This window comes from Strongylocentrotus purpuratus, unplaced genomic scaffold (genome assembly GCF_000002235.5).
Source record: "Strongylocentrotus purpuratus isolate Spur 01 unplaced genomic scaffold, Spur_5.0 spur5_contig_860, whole genome shotgun sequence".
In the NCBI taxonomy this organism is placed as follows: Eukaryota; Metazoa; Echinodermata; class Echinoidea; order Camarodonta; family Strongylocentrotidae; genus Strongylocentrotus; species Strongylocentrotus purpuratus.
Genome location: NW_022145569.1, coordinates 126032 through 144012, shown reverse-complemented (window position 1 = coordinate 144012; position 17981 = coordinate 126032).

Below are 17981 nucleotides of genomic sequence, written 5' to 3'. Positions count from 1 at the left end.
CTATACGTGTCACGTCCTTTTAAGGCACTGTGATTTCCTTTTAAGGCACTGTCGCGTCCTTTTAAGGAACTGCCATGTCTTTTTAAGGCACTGTGATGTCCTTTTAAGGCACTGTGATGTCCTTTTAAGGCAATGCCAGTGCCTTAAAAGGACGGCACACGCAGTGGTCCACTATTAAAGTCGACGTGCAAATCTAAAAGTCCCTAATCAGGCCAAAGCATACCCAGGTGATCTATTCCGTTCGCACACCTGCATGTGTAATACACGATCAGCCAGTACTAAAACACTTACCGTCCCTCTAACGAGTAAACAGTTTTCGTTATTGCTCCCAAAACCCAGAACACCTTCCCCCGTCTTCGAATCGCCATACTCTCATACTTAATGTTGGATAGTTTCTGCGCTCTATAAATGTATTATTATTATTATTATTATTATTATTATTATTATTATTTCTTTTTAGTAATGTTTTTCTAATTTTTTCTTCTCAGTTTATAGTCAATGTAAGCTTCATATGATAATGTTTATTTTTGTTTGTTAGTAGTTTTTTCTGTTTATGCGCTTTGTATCTAATAAAAAGGCGCTTTACAAATGTATTATTATTATTATTATTATTATTATTATGTAATATTATTATTATTATTATGTAATATTATTATTATTATGTAATATTATTATTATTATGTAATATTATTATTATTATGTAATATTATTATTATTATGTAATATTAATGAAAATTTAGTTCTCTACCGTCGGTAGTTATTTGAAAATCTTAACCATAAATAGTATCCAAATTCAGCTTTTGTTTTTGAGTGTATTACTACAACTATTACTATTACTATTATTACTAATCTTTATTGAAAGGGGCAGCTTTTATAAAAGAGAGTGATATAACCCAGAACAAAATAAATAAGATCATAGAAGTAAAGAATCTTGTATTTATTGGTCAGTTTTGTTTTGTATCGAACTCATGATTTTTTAGAAAACCTTTGTTTCAACTAATTATTGATCTCGAACCTTGTTAAAGGGATAGTTGAGTTTTGTTTTCAGACCGCAAATGCCTTCAAAGTGCATGCTTATTGCTCTTATTCTTATCTATGACATTTCTAGTGCTTTTTATGGGGACCAAAATTGCTTTGATGGTACTTTTAGACCCCAAAATGTGTAAAATTTATCCAAGACGATCATACCAATTCAGCCCCACTTTCGAAAAAAATACGGTGACCGTCAATTAATAAATAAATTAATAATAACAATACATGGGCCGGCTGCTTGTGCGTAATATAACCACCACGGCAAAGCCAACAACAACAAATCCAACATCGGCATTGGCTGAAATACAAAATAAAAGGCGCTATTTCGTTTTTTTTCTTCAAATTATCGAATAATTCGTCGCTGTTTTCACGAAGTGACGGTAGTAAAAAAAAAAATTGCATTCACTTTGCGTTACGATTTTCCTCACTACCGTCACTTCGTGAAAACAAGGACGAATTTTGTGTTGATACACAAATATTAGAAGTCGTTATAATTATGGATATTTCAGCCGTCTCTGAACCGATTTTGATCAAACAAAGATGATTTTGTCATTTAAATTGTATGTTTTATTCAAATTTGACACGCAGTTTTTCATTATCTCACAAAAAAAAATAGTTTGTGTAGCGCCTTCTGCAATAGAACTCAACTATCTCTTTAACAAAGAGCCCATCTATACGTCATAGCGAATACAAAGTGGGTAAAATATGAACATAATAATAATAATTATAATTGCTTATATAGCGTTTCACACTTACTTTATCAGAAGTCTCTAAACGCTCTACAATAATGCAGCATAATTACCCTGGCTTTAGCAGTGCAGCTGTTACGCGCGATGCGTTTTCAAGGAATAAATCCCTACCAGGTACCCATTTACATCACCTGGGTGGAGTGTTGCAAATGTAGATCAATGTCATTAGTACAGCGGCGGGACTCGAACTGCGGACCTTGGGGTCGACAGTCCGGCTACCTATCCACTAGACCACGACACCTCTACTACATAATCACACACGTTTGATTCAGTCAATCTGGAGAAAAGACTTTAATATGTTTATCCTAGTAGTATAATTGATGTATTTTTTATACACAATATCTTCTATTCTACTTTATTTTAGCGACAATGCATCAAGTAAAATATCAAGTTTATTTGTAAACCATTGATATATCTTCTTGTTAAGAGTATAAATACATTAATATCAAAATCAGTTTCTAGACTAATGCTCCAATTCCATTAGGTTCATTCATTTACTCTTCCTTTGTTTCTGAAAAAAGTCAAACATGACGTTTGTTTATTCATCTTTATTCAAGAAACAACATATAACATAGTAATAAAGATGTTACATAAAACCCAGGACCGAAATTTGAATAGCATTGAATGCATCTCATGCAGGGTTAAATAATTACAATACACAATAACAAAACGGAAAAGAGAACATCATAACTTTAGTTTTTTAATTGAAAACATTAATAATTCCTAACAAAAAAACAAATACAAAAATTATTATTTTCTTAGTTAGGAATACCTCACTATTCATTTATATACCGTGGTCATATCTATCAATCTCTTCTTAATGAGTGATCAACCACGGGAACCTATCTCCATAGAGAGAGAGAGAGAGAGAGGGAGGGAGGGAGGGAGAGAGATAGAGAGAGAGAGAGAGAGAGAGAGAGAGAGAGAGAGAGAGAGAGAGCGAGAGAGGTCCCTTTATAACAAGTTATATACGTCTCCTAATTTAAAGTAATTACGCCTCCCACGTGCTGATTCCAAGTGAGTTAAGGTAGGCTGTAAAAATAACATTAACCCATACAGTAATCTTTTTCTTATTCTTTTGAAATATTACTTTTCCCAATTACATATACCTCACCTTACATTTAGGTACCGTCATCATTATCTATCAATCTATTCTTAGTAGCATGCGTAATCACACCACGAGAAACTATCACCATAGAGAGAGGGGGAGATAGATAGAGAGTGGGGAAGAGATAGAGAAAGAAAGAAAGAGAGAGAGGGGGAGAGAAAGAGAGAGAGAGAGAGAGAGAGAGAGAGAGAGAGAGAGAGAGGGAGAATAGGGGTGAGAGAGAGAGAGAGAGGTCTTGCTATTGTAAGTCATACAAAATAGTTAAACCAATTACACTCCCAAGTAATGTTGTGATTGCCAGGTACGTTCCGACCGGCTGTACAAAATAACATACGATCCAAACAGTACGGTTTTCAAGATTTCATTTCTCAGTTGTGGATACCTTACTTTGCATTTACATGTTTTTTCAACATATCTTTAAGTCTTTTCCTGTTATCATGATTTATCAAACCTCGGGAAACTATCTCTATACACAGTAATTTGGGAGTCCAGCCGGCTTCTGATATATCATGTATCAGTCCGGCCAGGCGCGGGGGGGGGGGGGGGGGGTGAGCTTTTTGCTATTACAAGAGGTGAGTGTTTTGGAGAGTAGTCATGTAATCATGTTTATCCTATTTTACAATCCACTTTTATCAGAAATTATATACTACTTCTACTTCTACTGATATTACTGCTACTATTACCTACTACTACTACTACTACTACTACTACTACTACTACTACTACTACTACTACTACTAGTTCTACTACTACTACTACTACTACTACTACTACTACTACTACTACTACTACTACTATTACTACTACTACTACTACTACTACTACTACTACTACTACTATACTACTGCTACTATTACTTCTATTTCCATAACTCATTGTCGATATTATGTACAAATACGCTCTACAATCATATCAAATTGAGTTTTGAAATGCTTTTTGAAGGCATCAAGATATTGTTGGTGTGGAGAATTTGAGGTACATGTTCATATCCATGGCACAGTAAACACTTCAAACAAAATAATAATAAATAATAATAATAAGGCTTCTTATATAGCGCACATGTCCGTCACGTTGTGACACTCCTGGCGCTGCCCCGAGTATTACCCTGGCTTTAGCAAGGCAGCCACATGTAGCAAACGTTCTGAAAATTGTGTGACATTACTACGACTTCTAGAGCACAACAATCACGGCATTCAATTCACATATTTTAGTATAAAAGATTTATTCAATAATTTGATTTACGGCTCCTTCGTGCCTAGTGAAAAGGGGAATTGTAATGCCACGCTATTATGATCATCAGAGGTGATATCGTATCTACTTCCGTATCAGGGTTAACTCGCTACTTGCTATGCACAATTACACCTGACTCGTTCAGGAGGAAGCGAAATTCATTTTCTCTCCATATAAAAATCAACTGTTATCAAGATCCGTATTATTTTAGGAAGAATATTTGCTGCCGTTTCTTCGGAAAACAATCATCGAGAAAGCCTAACCAGGTATAAATAGCAGCATCTCTCAAACCAAAAGGTAGGTTCAATTTCTTTAGATTATTACATGTTAACAATGACTTGATGCTTTTAACGATCTCTACAAGTTAATCTACCATTGGTGCTTACAGTATCGTTATTATTAGCCCGATAACTGCATGCAATTATTCCAATCATACTTCTCATCACAGCGTACACTCTCCACTCCGCTGTGTAGGGGGAGCATATATTTCAGCATGTCGTCATTTTCCTTGTACCCACATGCTTATCTAATCACGTTGACTTCTGTATCCTATCGGGTACCTATTTAACTTCTGGGTGGAGAGGAGCAATGTAGATAAAATGCCTTGATCAGAGACATAAGTGCCATGCCGGGGTTCGAACCCACGACCTTTATATTTCCAGTGAAGTGATTATAAATCCACTCAGAAACGATCCCTATGACAAGATTCAAAATTAATACTTGACTATACAGATTGACACAACCTGTTCAAAATATGATTGAACTTTCATGAAAATGTGGTTCATTATAATGATCATGGTTTTACGGAGGAATGTTGGCGTATCTTGGTAAAATCGGTTTCGGACTACCCCTCCCCCTATTAAATGGGAACTTTTTCTGATTGCTTCCATTAAAAGGACAAACCTCGATCGGTTCAGATCATTGTACCAAATGATAGATCAGTCCCAAAAGGTCTGCACATAGGGGTGTTATGGTGTAGTGGGCTGTCCCCGCACTGCGAAGTACAGTGTATAGGGTTTTAACGCTGTATTATACAATGATTTTACCTTATTTATCGTATTGCAATATTGTGGGGCACAGTGCAATGTATCTTAGAAGTAGCATTGAAGTACTCCAGAAACGTGCAATACGAGTAATCCACAATATTCACAACCCCTTATCATTATAATTATTATTATCGTTACTATTTTTATTAAAATCAATTTAAATACTATTATTACTACTTTTTGTATTATCATTATTTTTGTTATTATTGATATTATTATTGTTTTAATATAATTATTATTATTATCATTATTATCATCATAATTGTATTACATTGTACGTAATGTAATATAATAATCTCACGTTTCATTTCCTTGTATTTTACAGCGAAAAGTATTGAGGTTGAATTGTTTTGTTGTCAAGTAATTCCCGCGCAATGAAATTGATATAAGCAAGATGTATTTCTTGTATACATGTGAGTACAAAATACTCACCTGTTACAAGCTGCATGCTATAGGTTGATTTCGGATCAAATGTAATACCTCCATGGAGAGGAAAAGCTAAATCAGCTAAGAATCGTAGCGTTGTCAGACCTTAAATGCAATTGTCTACGATTTGAGACCGATTCGACTTTTATTCTGGTTAGAAGAGTAAAATGCACTCAAATTACCGTTTGTTAATATTATGATCATTATTTAGAACTTAAATCAGGATGATAGTGGTTGCATAGATTTCCATGTCTAATATAACCGCCCTTAGTAGAAATTGTTTTCTTGATTATTCTACAGAGGGGTCACCATGGATGCCTGGCGGGTTGCTGCAGTGCTTTTAATCACCTCGTTTTCTTGGTCGCTTGTTGCGGCAACATCCACTATTTTGATGCCTACAACTGGTATGGCATCTACCAATAATACAACGCCAGACGCAACAGCAGCAACAAACGCTACCACTGATGGGATTAATACCACAGCTACCCAAATTATGGAAACATCGCCTCCTACATCTGCAACCATAGCGAATAGTTCCACATCAAATGATACAACAAATGCAACAACACCTACCACAGTTACCACTAATGCTACGGAGACGGAGAGTTCCACATCAAATGATACAACAGGTGCAACAACTCCTACCACAGTTACCACTAATGCTACGGAGACGGAGAGTTCCACATCAAATGATACAACAGGTGCAACAACTCCTACCACTGTTACCACTAATGCCACGGAAATGAATAGTACAACAGATGCAGCAACCCCGACCACACTGGCAATATATACAAACTCAACAACAATGTTTTCGTCATCATTAGGTAATGTATCACATTGTCTTTCTCATCATTCTTAACCAAATACTTTGCTTTCAGTATTATGCATTATCAAAACATTAAATACCGATGAGGAAATATACAAAAAGTTGTAGCTGTAATAGCATTTAGAGACATCGTTTTTCGGAATATCATCATAATCATTATTATCATTATTATTACTAAAAGCAGAGAAGGTGTCAATTGGTAATGGAAAGGGAGAGGGAGAGGGAGAGGGAGAGGGAGAGAGAGAGAGAGAGAGAGAGAGAGAGAGAGAGAGAGAGAGAGAGAGATGGGTGGATGGGATAACGGTAGGGTGGGATAACGGTAGGGGAGGGGTGGGAGAAAGGGAGGGGAGGGGGTGGAGAAAGGGAGGGATGGACTTTGAGGGATATCTATTTAGAGAGAGATATATAAAGAGATAGATAGATAGAGAGTTAAAGAGAGAGAGGTTGAGAGACAGAGAAAGAGAGACAGAGAGACAGAGATGGAGAAAGAGAGAGAAATAGATGGAAAAGGGAGGGGGAGGTAACAAGGGAGGATTCTCTTGTCTAAATGCAGCAAAGTTTTCTGTATAAAAGTTGACTCTCTGCTTGGCATAAATTGTTTTTCTCTTCTGAGAATGAGGAAGAGTGGCTTAAAATGTCATGAATTACAAATAGAACGTACAAACAAAGCATTGCATAGACACGTCCAGGAAGTTCAAGTCCATTAAAGTAAATGTCTTAAGGAACAATAATAAGGAAATTGTGATATCATGGATTTAATGTCGATATATTTGTTTATTTTCTCTAAATTGATTAATTTATTGTTCATTTTATTGATAATTATTGACTACTTAATTAATTTACTTATCTGTTTATTTATCTTTATAATTGCAATACTGATATTTCCTTGAACGTCGAAGTGACAATGAGGTGATGTTTTGCATCTTATCAGAGGAAAGTAATGAAACCAAACTACATTGCTTTTTGACGGAGCCCTCCGTAATAACCTCGTGGTTTTGTAGTGCCTATCAATATTTGTATACGCGTTTCTATGGTCTATGTTAATCATACGAAACCTGTAATTTTGCCATAATGTTCGACTACTAGACCATGAAAAACACGAGACATGTCATTCAAAGAATGTTTGCTTGATCGTATTGAATCACAAGGAAGTTCAATTGACAATACGCGATCACCAAACTGGAACGAACTACACGTTATACAGGGATTTTCCCACCGGCGAAGTCATTTCGACGTGCTTCAATGGCGTCAGGGGTGGCGGAGTGTCTTTGAAAGTAGGGGTGCACCAACATAAAGGGTACTTCTTGGGGAAAGGGCACCTACAAAGGGTAACTTCGAAGCCAGAACAAAAGCCAAACTGTTTAGACAATGGTATATACCCTTACATTGTATTAGGAATGATCTTCAACTTTTTTTCGGTTACGTGATCCAAGATACTGCTTTAGCACCATGCTTTGTAGTTGTACGTGATTGTCTTAAGGTCAATTTGCGAGCGAGCGAAGCGATTGATCACAAAATTGAAGATTTCCAAGGTTGCTTTGAGACCGATAAGATCTCATCATTTCGATCAAATCACCAATCCTAATGGGGCTTTAAGCACAGTCTTATAATGAAATAATGAATTAGACCCCCCTTTTTTAATTAATGAGATAGGCCGACGATAATTACGTGCAAGCGTAGATATATCAAAAACACGAATAAACAGCCACACTGCCCAAATATCAGGTGACAGCTAACGAAATAGTGACAGTTCATAATTTTCCCTACTCTGGGCGGCCGGTTGAGGGCCCAACCCCGTGCCTCATAAGCCATTGCTCAAGAAGTGCAAATATGTATGTTTACGGATTCAGAATGTGCAAGGGAAATTTTTGAGAAATTTGATAAAAGTGGGTGGGGGGGGGGGGAGGAGGAACTCTATAATTTGTGTAATACCCTATATATATATATATATATATACCAATAAAGGCACCTTTTGTACAAACTTTTGAGAACACAAAAACAAGTCTAAAAGAGGAACAGCAATGACATTTAACCGAGCCTTAATTCATTGTTAGTGCCCTATAAATATTCCAAAAAGGAACCGCAGTTAATCATAAAACAATCTAGTGCTTTTTTCCCCTCTTCATGCTTTTTGGGGATTATCCTCAAGGACCTAACTAGCGCGCTACTGTAAATAGCCTTTACAAACAAAAAGGGGAACAAGCTTTTTGTAAAGATTTTTGAAAAGAAGTGTCATGTGGAAAAATTGCATTTGAGTCTGGGGTTTGAAATGCAGACTTAATGTGCTATAAATATTTCAAAAGAAACCAGTCATGTTGAGGATACTGTGTTGCTCTCAAGATAGCACGATCTCAAAATGATAAACTGAAATGATGAACATATGCGTTGGGCAAATAGATTATTGGGTGAAGGGTAGAAAATAGAATTAAGAGACAAGGAAATGTAATTGTGCTTGAAGCCGAAGTCACACATGTACATCGACCTTCTTTAAACATTTTATAAAAATTGTCTCGAGATATTTTTCTTATACAATGTGCTCGAATGAATATTATCCAACTTCTTCTGTATTACTTTTCTCTTGGAGATATTATTGAAAAGACGAACCATGATTTTCGACACACAGACATAAAAACTTTTAAGTATTTTGAAGACAAAACGCCTGCTAAGCAAACTATTCCAGACGCTAGAAACAGTGAAAACTATTAAAAGAGTATCATGGCTTAATTGTAAATAACGTCTGCCTTTGAATAAAAAAAATAAATAACAACATAATCTAAGAAAGTACCTTTGACCTTTTCTGCTACATGTACGTTGCAGATTTACACAGTTATTCGCGTTTGTAAAGCGGCCGCGCGTCTCGGACTAATTGTACTTCATGCCAAACAAGTAAAAAGGTTGAATTGTAAAAAGAAAGAAAGCAAGAATATCAACCATGATAACTTTTTCTTTCCCGTGTAGTGATCAATCAAAGATAATTGTTAACTTTCAATCACATGCAAGCTGTCGGGTTTCCTATCAAACCTCGACTAATCGACTCGTTTAAGACAAGAAGACGAGATGACAAGTGATTGAAATTTGGCAAATCGACTTGTTCAGGACGATGCCCCCATCACCTGTGATTTGGCATAAAGCTTTTTTTTTCTGGAGGGGGGGGGGTACCTACAAATGTATGTATAAAGCTGGCTCACCCCTTCTTTTGATTTTCAGCTGAAAGCTTCAGCATGTACGATTTGACCCTTATCCATATCTCCAACATTCAAGATAGCTTTGGCCGGGTAGAAAACAACACGCAAGAGGTCCCCTCCCCCTTTCAGCGACTTCTTCAGGGATGTCACCTTCGCTACATTTCGCCTACTTGTTCTATACAAGTCGACAAGTCGACTTGCTGAGTTCCAACAGTTTGTCTTTTCGCCGTTTAACTCGTCTTTCGTCTTCGTGTCCTAAATTATCTCGTCATCTCTTTGGCACTTTTAAGCTTCTGTAATTCTTCTACAGAAGTAATTTACTGAAACATTAGCTGTTGCAATGGAAGGCTTACTATGGATTTCTTAGAAACCCTCAAAGCCAAGGCTAAGGCCAAGGTTTGAAAAAGCTGACCTCGTGATGCTTTAAATCCAAGACCGAGCATCGAGGCACTTTACTATCTCATATCATTTAAACCTACAGAATCTTCTACCGATATATCAGTAAACGCATCTGTAACATCTACGACAAGTAACGCTACTCAAACAACGATGAATTCGACAACACCAACAGCTCCTACCGACAATATCACGACCACGAACCCGATGTCGACAGTGATGAGGAATACTACAGGCAATTCAACATCATCTACCATGACTACCACCACAAACAATACGTCGTCATCAACCATATCGTCGACAACTATGAATAATGTTTCGGGCAACGCAACGACGTCTATGACCTCGACTATGGCAGTGTCAAACACGTCTACCGATGGGCGGATAATTACGAATGGTTCCGACATCATTTCGTCATCACCGACAACGCCGATGACACCAGCACCGAGTAACGTGACCCGAACTGAACCTTCAAATAAAACGACAGAATCAGCAGGAGATCTAGGTAAACATCTTGATGTAAATTAAAATCATAGATTCGAATGAAATATCTACCACACACCCACGCATACACACACCCATATATGGTGCGTATATGTGGGTGCGTGTATATGTGTGTAAATGATGATGATAATGGCAATGACGATGAGAGGTATCATATATTAAAAAAAAAAAAAAAAAATTCCTTTGATCAGAGATATTAGCTCAAATCAGAGTGAGATGAAAATATTAAGAAAGAAGACAAATAATTAATGCGACAGCGTCTTTTATATGCCCCACCCTAAATTCAGTATAGAAAATGGATAGAATTATTGGTAACATAATCAGTCACGATTGAAGCAAAAAGGGCCTACCTCTTGTGGTTCTTGATATATCGCAATAGCAAGGCTAAAACCTGTACTTTCAGTAATTATCCTCTGTGATCTTTGAACTTGGAACCCAAAATCTAATCAGATCATATGGTGTAACATAATCAACAATATTCGGAGCTTCATATCTCTAGTGGTTCTAGAGATTTTTTAATAACAAAGCTAATAGCTAGATTTTCAGAATTTGACCTCTGTGACCTTTGCAATTTGACCTAGTTACTCTAAAATCTACTCCGATTGTCTTCCTATATGGTAATACATACTATCATCAAGTTTGAAGTTTAGGACGTAGGCCTACGGACGGACAATCCGACAACGTTGGGCGGAGGCATACAAATAATTTCAGCTTGATATTGTGTTTACGATATTGATTTGATTTATTTACCAACAGCAATACATTTTCATACATTTTTTATACAATAATTACATTTACAGGATGAGAAACTATTGGTTGGTAAAAAGGGGCCAGAAAATAGCACATGTGCTAGTCGAGCCTAACCCCTTAAACAGCTAAACAAAGTATGTTGGTACAAATCAGTTTAGAGAATGTAACAAAACAAAATAATGAATTTACTTTTACAATCGATGCTTTAAAAAAAACAAGAATCAGTACTCTTTAATGTCTTACAATACACAAAATAATAATGTAAAATATGAATTATGAATTGTGTACACTTGATATTTCATTCATGACTTGTTCAACAAATGATTTTGATATGATTTTGATAAGGTTTTGTTTAAAATTTCTACAGGTTTTTTGACCACTCCCGCTATCATTGGGATATCTGTCGGTGGTGCAGTACTTCTACTCATCTTGCTTCTGGTAATCATCTGCGTGTGCTGCAGAAGGTAGGTCTCTACTCATGAACGTCTGTTCGGGAAGGGGGATGGGAAGGGGAGGGCAATTTTCCCCTCTCAGTAATATCTGAATAAACTGTGCATCCCCAAGAGCGGCTTTGATTATTTCAAAATTTTTCTCACCCCCCCCCCCTCAGACAAATCGATGCCAGTGTATCTATTACGCTGTTACGCACATTTCTTATGGTTTTCCCCTTTTGCTGGAATGCTCCCCAGGGAGTGGAGAATGTGCATACAATTTGCGCGGGGAAGCCTGAATCCATATCGGGATAATAATGTAAAGCGCTCAGAGACATCGTCGATATATCAAGCGCGATACAAAAGCGGAGTATTATCTACACTTTTAATATTTGTCCTTTCCCAATCCCCTTTCATGACTAATCTTCATGTTATAATACATGTATTGTCGTATTTTCTTTTGATCAATAGTTTTAATAATATCAATTTCCTCTTCCGCCTTTTGTACATTCATCGTATTGTTACATTGTCATCGTACACGTTTCATTTCCCTCCTCTCTTAGGCGTATAAACAACCCTAATTTCTTTTTATTTTGTTTTCAAGTTCCCCTTCTGGAAAATATTTTGTTCAATTACTCATCAGTAATTAGGCAAAATGAACTCTTTTTGGACGATCCTTATTTTTAAAGATACCATGTCCCTTTTGCAGCCAACATCAAATTCTGTAGAACTTTATGGATATTATGAATAGGTCATGTACATGTATGTCCTATCTGCGGAATTTAAATGTTAGCAGTGTCCTAATATTCAAATTATGCAAGGAAACCCGTTTACTTGATAGACTTCACTGTCGGACACTATTGAGTGACTGACTTGCGTTTTTTCTTCTTTGGTAATAACATACATGAGCTGTAAAGGGTACATGTGCATTTGTCTACATCAATAACCCACTTCTTGTAAATGGCCAAAATTAAGCTGATAGAATCTTTGCGCAGCATAAAACGTACGACCATTCGGTACAATAGTCTGAAAATCAAAACTATTACTTACTGGCTTTATAGCTCTTAAGTCGATTCGACAACTAAAAGTCGTTATTTTCCGACTTAACGACAAGCCCCCTTTTTTGAGGGAAGTTCTAAATTAGTATTATCTTTCAAATGCCTTTGGAATTTAACCTTTTCATTTTTTGGCCTGCAAAAGGGACATAGTACCTTTAATGTAAAAAAGTTCCCCTTCTGGAAAATATATGTTTTCAATTACTCTTCAGTCATAACCCAAAATCAACTCTATTTGGTCAATCCTTCAAAAGAATAAAAACTATGAATTCTAATGCACGAGGCTTTCTTTTTCCATTTTTAAAGTGAGCGTCAGCATGATTATAATGTTGCGATTTCATGTGGCAGTGCATGTAGCCATACTGTATGCGTACACTGTCACTTGAAGTTAAATCAGAAATAGAATACTTAGATGTGTGGTGGTCGAGTGGTTTAAACGCTTGTCACTGGAGATGGGAAGGTCGTGGGTTCGAGTATCGGCGCGACACTATAGTCTCCTTTGGCAAGACTATTAATCTCGCCACTCGGGTGTTAAATTGGTAATGATAGGAAGAAAATCCTTAATTGGACGGTGTGGGCAAATGAGATATGTAGCATAGCTTCAGCTAGTAGTATTATCAGGATTTTATTATTGTCATTATTATTATGATAATGATACAGCTGCAAGTGGCAGGATCGCCATACTGATCTGGTAGGCCTACTTAAAGTTGAAGCAATCTTGTTGCATTATATTACATGAACAGAATGATGTCTGACTCCCTATTTCCACCCCTCCTCCGATAGGCCAGCCAAGCCACTCTCAGCCACCATTAGAGAGATGCACAGTGAAGATTTTGACCGCGATTTCATAGCACTCGATCCCATCAACGCCGGATTCAACGGTGATGTGAAGAATGATGTGGGCCTCGATGGTCCAGCCTCTCTCGAGATCAAAGATGAAATCGTTCCAGAGAAAGAAGCGACGGAAAATAAAGCACCAGAATCGTCGACCGCGACAGGTAATTTTTACAATTACAAAACAGGGGCGAATCGGGGGGGGGGGGGGGGGGGGGGGGGGGGGGGGGGGGTGGGGGGGGGGGGGGGGGGGGGTGGGGGGGGGGGGGGGGGGGGGGGGGGGGGGGGGGGGGGTCGCAGGCGCATCCAAGCAAGACCAAATCTTCCTTAACTTATATACCCAACCAATGGCGTACGCAGGATTTTTCAAGGGGGGGGGGTGGGTTAGAGGACACTTTTTGTTTTGGTCTCGAAATTTGGAAATTTGACATTTGTTTCGTTGGGGGGGGGGGGGGGGGGGGGGGGGGGGGGGGGGGGGGGGGGGGGGGGGGTAAGGTCAGCCATTGGCATAATTTTTTTTTTTAATTAAAAAAATAAAATAAAATAAAATAAAAAGGGGGGGTTCCCCCCAAACATAAACAAAACATACACCTAACAAAAACTCAAGGGGAGGAGGGGGTGTTTAACCCCCCACCACCCCCCCCCCCCCCTGCGTTCGCGCCTGCACCCAACATAATCATAGGTATTTATATCTGTACCCTATTTCCGCTGCTTTAAAACATATGTCATTCTTTAGCCTCTGGAAACATCGAAAGCCTTCACTCTTTTGTTTAACATGTAAGGAAAAATAGAAGGAAGAAGGTTATCTTTTTAAAGATGAAATATATTTCGTAATGGATGAATTCGATTATCGATTGCTGCCTACTTAGAATAATAATAATAACAATACTCATAATATATCGCTTAATAATTATGTTTCAAAGCGCTGTACTATCATCTGGAAAGACAACGGAAAGAGTCCTTGTATTTTGTATACTAATTCATCACGTTCATAGAGCATTGTATATCAAAGGTTAATCATTAAAAGGACATATGAAATATTAACCCTTCTTCCTTGTTTTGATCTGCTTGCAAACTTTCCTGTCTAATAGACATAACGGTCCCCGTATTTGGAATGATTTAACTGATAAGCTAATATTATGCACAACTATATCATCCTTTAAAGTTCTATTGAAGAGACAGTTGGTCTCTTCTTATTTCACTTAACTCTTTCTTTTTAGTTGTTCTACCTTGCAATGTACCATGCATGTGTGTGCGTGTGTGTGCGTGTGTGTGTGTGTGTGTGAATGGTGTTTGTGTGTGTGTATCTATAATGTGTAGTATCTTATTTATATATTGTTATTGTTGTTGTAACGTGTACAAACATGTAATCTCGTTATTTATCATTTATGTCAGGGGACTATTTTACTTACAAGTTTTTTCAAACTTCCTTTTTAGTCTCCGATTTCTTAATTCCAGAATTGTAAGATTATGATTGTTTCATGTTACTTTTGTATATATATTATGTTATGGTTTTATGATTGAAATAAATGAACTGAACTGAACTGAACTTATAGACACATTTTTGTTTGCTATTAATCAACCTTATTCGATTAATTCTAGAAACATAATTTTGATAAACTAACTTCACAGTGCATTATATTTATTTCGAAACCTCGTTTAAATTGAGTATCAATATTTGTTTTGCAAAATGTAAATATATAATGATGAATATGCAAATAGCTCTTTTCAAACGTTTATAATTATAAACGAAAAGAAGTTAGCTGAAATAAGAACTAAAAGGAATGGATGAAAATGGTTCCAGAGATTCACAGTCGTTCTACAAATGAAGAATTTAAGGAATACGGTCGCAAGGACTTTCGAAAAACAACGTATGGTAATGTCATTCGCAACCCCTCGAATTTTACAACATAATCTAAACTCTTTTCTATGATATCCATTCGAAGTATTGAAATTGCTCTTGACTAGATTTTTGGAAAGTAATTGCGATCCTATCCATTTCATTTTCGAGACGGAAATAATAAACGCCTTCTATTATTTGCCTTTGAGAATTCTTCTCGATTTCATTTTGTTTAAACCGCATGTTTCCTTGTGACAATTAACTCCTCTCAATTTTAGATAAACGATTAATTCATCTAAATGTTCACAATAAACACTTACGCAGAAGCCGCGTCAGTTGATCACCCCACGCCAGCCATAGACAGCAGCGCCCCCATCGAGGAGAAGGAGAACATTGACGGTGGCAAAGATGAAAAGAAAGGCGAGGACGATGCCGACAAGGGCCCTGATCAGAAAAACGAGACCGTTGACATCTTCGCAATGGAACCGTATGTACACGTCGACATGATTAAGAGTAGTCGAGGAGGGGGGGGGGGGGGGGTGGGGAAGGGGAGTGGAAGGGGGAATTTCCCATCACAAATGATTTTCGTAAACAAATGTGATATGAGTGTACTATTTTCTATTGTATTCTTCGGTTTATATGCTTAGGCAGCCCCTCCCCCAATCCTAATCCCAAATGAAATATATCGCTGTGAGACAGGAACTTAACCATCTTAAATCATGTCAAATATATGGCCGCTTACCTAGCTTATAATATTCGTACTGAGAATGTTTTTAGAATTTCGGTATTTGATAATGTCATTGAGTTTGATACAATAATCCCCTAAGAATTAAACCCCAATAGCCTTCCATGAATTCGTATTCCAATCGGTGTTGTACAATTTGTTTGTTCTATAACCTTTGACCCTTTAAAGGTTCGTTCAGATATAACGCAGTTCATCGCCTCGAAGACAGCAACACCGCCCCTGATTTTTTTAACGCAAACATGGTGGCTACTGCGCCACAAAGTTTTGTTAATATTTGTATGAACTGCGCCACAAAGTTCCTGCCCGTATTTAATACTTTACGTCATTTAAAAACAAAACTGCTTTCAAATAGATCAAGACCGGCTCCGCTTAGGCCGATCAAAGCTGATGTCATCGATCCCGAGCATGCTACTGACAAAACGGTAAAGCCCAAGCCTAGCCTAAACCTAAGCCTGCACCCGTCACCGTTCATGAGGTAGACCAGCTCAACGAAGGCGATGTCGACCAGGGAGACAAGCAAGAAACGCCAGCAGACGACAAGGCTTACCCAAGGCAGACTTGACCACCAACGATACGGTTAAGCCCAAGCCCAGCCTAACCTAAGCCTACATCCACCACCATTCCTGAGCTAGACTTGACCAGCACCGACAAGGTCAACGAAGTCGTTGTTGACCAGGAAGGCATTGACTTACCTGAACCAGCAGATAGGCTGTCTGCATCGTAAGTTGTAACTGTATATTCTGTATTTGTGTTTTGTGTTGTAACAGTTTCATGTATTAAAGATACTGTACTTAAAACATAGTTAAAAAACACACACTAAATTCCAATACTACAAAAAGAGGAATGCGAAGTCTTCTTTTTTCGAGAAAAAAATCGAGCCATTATTCTCTGAAAATGTAAAGAAATATGATGTTTGAGAAAAGAAATGGTGTGTGGAGAGAGGAGGGCTATAATTATGAGGTAGTAAGCGTGGCTACATTTTATAGCTAAATTTGTCTTTGAAGTCATGTTAAAGGTAAAGACCAGTTATGGTCATGCGATTGCATTGTGAAAGAAACGTTGTGGAATCGATCAGAAAAGGTTGATCATCTAGCATCTAGCATCTGTAAGGTTCTGGAATCATCAAAATGATAAGAAATTTGGCCTATTCTTCGTAAAGTTACAAGCACTATACACAGAAAGATGTATATGGGACTACCCTATATCTCTCACAGACCATGAGAGAAACAAATTTACCAAATATATGAATTAGAAACCGGTTTCCCGGCAAATTTGTTATCATCATGTATTAGTCAAAACATATTCTTTCACATGATTGGTAATGAGAGCTTCCATTTCATTTTTTGAAATTGGGGCGTTTCCAATACTGGTCTTTACCTTTAACGTCCACGTAGCTTTAGGATTGCTCGTATTCACTGAAACCTATTAGAGATACAGAAATGTGAGTCGTATGACGTCATTACAAAAAACCCTGTTTTCCAAACAGGTCAACCCCAGCTCCGACAGGTGCCGTCTCGTCCCGCTCACTGCTAGCTGATATCATAGATCCCAATCGGACTCCTGGCAACACGGCTAAGCTCAAGCCTAAGCCTAAACCTAAGCCTAAGCCTACACCCAATCTGAGGAAGACTTGACCACCAACGACAAGGTCAACGAAGGCGATGTCGACCAGGAAGCCAAGCAAGAAACACCAGTAGACAACAAGAACTTACCTGTACCAGCGTATAGGCCGCATTTGTCGTAAGTTGTACAATGTATATTCTTGATTCGTGTTTCTGTGTTTATCACAGGTACATGCATTTCAGAAAAGGTTATAGGATTGGT